This window comes from Magnolia sinica, chromosome 10, assembly GCF_029962835.1.
Source record: "Magnolia sinica isolate HGM2019 chromosome 10, MsV1, whole genome shotgun sequence".
Taxonomy (NCBI): Eukaryota; Viridiplantae; Streptophyta; class Magnoliopsida; order Magnoliales; family Magnoliaceae; genus Magnolia; species Magnolia sinica.
In genome coordinates, this window is record NC_080582.1 from 957,677 (window position 1) to 960,973 (window position 3,297).

A 3,297-nucleotide genomic window follows, 5' to 3' on the forward strand; every position below is an offset into this window, starting at 1 on the left:
GCATGGTTTGGTGATGGAATCCATTCTAATTCATATACCTTTCATCTCTTTAAAATTATATTAGAGGAAGTTTAGTTTAATTTCCATGATTCTTGAAGCAGGCATAGGATCTCCCTGATCTCTACGAGTGGATCCTCTGAATCTCTAGCTTCTTATCTCTGATTTCTCTTAAGTTTTACATAATTATTTCACAATTATTCCCTAAATTCCATTTGATTTAGATTTCATCTTAAGCTAGTTCTATTTCTACCTAGTTTTAAGTAACGTACAAGTATCAGTCCCTTGGGATTCGACCTCGGTGTCACCGAGTTTATTACTACATCACAACCCTGCAGTTGGGAAGTGAACAAGTTTTTGGCGCCGTTGCCGAGGAACTGACGGTTACGCTTTTCGAAATTAACTAGTTTTAGGATTAGTTTAAGATTAGGATTTCTCTAATTTTAGGTTAGATTATTTTCTGTTGATTTCTAAAAACTAACCTGTTTTCATATTTTGTAGGTTTCTAAGATAGTTTCTAAATTGGTAATTTCCTTCTTAAATTCTTCCTTTTTATTTCTAGATTAGGATTTGTTTCCCTTTTTAGCAAATTTCTAATTCTAATTCTTTTAGAATCCTAACCTTGTTTCCTATTTTATTTCTAGAATTTTCCTATTTGTGGACTTTCTATTTTGAGACTAACCTTACTGTTTTATAGGCTTTTAAGATAGAAACTTCTAATTTAGTAAGGTCTTTCTAATTTCTACTTTCTATTTTTCATATCCTTTTATTAACTTACTTTCTAGTTTAAGACTGTCCTAATTTGTTTTCTAGGAATTTCTTCTTTTTCTTTAGAAATTAGTTTACTTCTAATTAGGAATTTTATAATCTTAGACTTTCTATTTTTAGAAACTAACTTGTTTTGTTTGTTTTGCAGGTTTTTAACTTAGGGACTCCAATTTGGTAACTTCTCTCCAACCCTCTTTTTCTTTTTAGATTCTTAATTCCTTTCTTAGGACTAGGTTTAGAATTTAAATCAAGGGTTACGAGTGTTTCATGCTCAAGTGGGCCCGTGATAACACTCGATGTCTCTTAATTGAAGGAGGATTAGTTGAGGGGCTAACTGTCCATCACAGGTTTAGACACCGCTTGAATTTCCCTGAGTTAATTGAAGTTATGGCTGCAAATCAACCTCACGCACTACCCCAACCTAGGGTTGAGGAAGCACATGATGAGAATGAGGTGCATCAAGCACCCCCGTCTCGTACTTTACGAGATTATTTACAACCGGCGGGGGTGAGTACGCCCTCATGTATGATTTTTCTTGAGAATACAGGATATATAGACATCAAGCCAGGGGTTATCCAACTCCTTCTTAAGTTTCATGGGCTTAAATCTGAAGAACCATATCTACATCTGAAAGAGTTTGACGAGATTATAGCCACCTTATACTTTCCTAATGTATCTAAGGATACAATTAGGCTGAAACTCTTCCCATTTTCCTTGAAAGAGAAGGCCAAGACGTGGTTACATTCACTGCGTCTTAGATCCATTGGCACATGAAATGACATGCAGAGGGAATTCATAAAGAAAATTTTCCCACATCACAAAACGATTACCCTCAGAAAAGCAATCATGAACTTTGTCCAAAAGGAAGATGAAACATTCTTCCAATGTTGGGAAAAGTTCAAGGATTTGGTCAGTTCGTGCCCACAATACGGCTTTGAAACGTGGCGCATTACAAATTTTTTCTACGATGGACTGACTTCTTCTATGCGCCAAATGGTCAAGACAATGTGTAATGGAGAATTCATTAATAAAAATGTTGACGAGGTATGGGATTACCTCGATAGTCTTACTGAAAAAACACAATCATAGGACTATTACCCAAAGTCAAACACCACGTCTAAGCCAACTCAATCTAAGGAGAAAGGTGGATTGTATCTTTTGAAAGAAGAAGATGATCTCAAGTATAAAGTGACTACGCTCATAAGAAAATTTGAGGCCATGGAAGGAAAGAAGGATAAGGTTAATAAAAGTATTTGTGGCATCTGTGATTGCAACATTCATACAACTGAATATTGTCCTACAATACCTACTTTTCGAGAGGTGTTGAATGAACAATCTAATGCCGTAAATAACTATCAAAGACCTTTCAATGGACCGACCTTTAATACGTATAATCCTGGTTGGAGAAATCATCCAAATTTTAGTTGGAGGAATGGACAAACTGCTACCCCTCAAGGTTTCTTTAATCAAACTTCACAACAACAACAAGAGAGACCTAAAGAGGATCCGGTTCAAAAACATATTCGAGAACAAGAGCTACTTAATCAGAATTCGGCATAAGCGCTTCATGATATCCACATGGCATTAGGAACACTTGCGTCGTCTATTCAAAGGATAGAGTCACAATTAACAAGTGGAGGAAAGGGGATGCTTCCTGCTCAACCTCTCCCCAATCCCAAAGCGCAATATGAAATAAGTGACCGTAGTTCTTCAAATCGGATGGAACAAGCTAAATCCATCACCACTCTTAGGAGTGGTAAGATCATTGATAAGACCATCCCAGTTAGGCTTGAAAAGCCTGAGGACCCGGAAGTGGACAACAATGATGAATCTAGTGATGCCCCACAAAAATTAGAACTGGAACTTCTAGAAAAGACAGTTGCTCCGTTCCCCCAACGGTTGGTTGCACCAAAACGTTTGCCTAACTCTCAAGATATTCTAAAAGTGTTGAAACAAGTAAAAGTCAACATTCCTCTACTTGATGTCGTAAAACAGATACCTTCATATGCCAAATTCTTGAAAGATCTATGCACAACCAAAAGACGGCAGAGTATTCAAAAGAAAATTTTATTGAGTGAGAAAGTGAGTACCATCCTAAAGCAAGACGTGCCACAGAAATTCAAAGATCCCGGTAGCCCAACCATATCATGTGTAATCGGGAACTATCGAATTGATCATGCACTTCTTGACCTAGGAGCAAGCGTTAATTTGATTCCTTACTCGGTATACAAACAGTTAGGATTGAGTGAATTAAAACCCACCCTAACCACACTACAACTTGCTGATCGCACTGTTCGTGTACCAAGAGGGATAATCGAGGATGTGTTGGTCCAGGTTGATAGATTTTACTACCCTGTAGATTTTATCATCCTAGATACCGAACCCATCAATAACATGAGCACTTAGATTCCCGTCATTCTTGGTCGCCCATTCCTGGCCACTTCAAATGCGATTATTAATTGCAGGAATGGTGTCATGACTTTGTCTTTCGAAAATTTGACATTTGAGTCAAACATCTTTTTCAATAACGGC

At 37.2% G+C, this 3,297-nt stretch overlaps 1 non-coding gene across 1 annotated transcript; it reads right to left on the minus strand.

Moving 5' to 3' along the window:
- Positions 1-1,593: 1,593 nt before the first annotated feature.
- On the minus strand, positions 1,594-1,700 carry LOC131217890 (small nucleolar RNA R71). Its single transcript, XR_009157476.1, has one exon. It is a non-coding gene; the product is annotated as a small nucleolar RNA R71 (small nucleolar RNA).
- Positions 1,701-3,297: the final 1,597 nt, after the last annotated feature.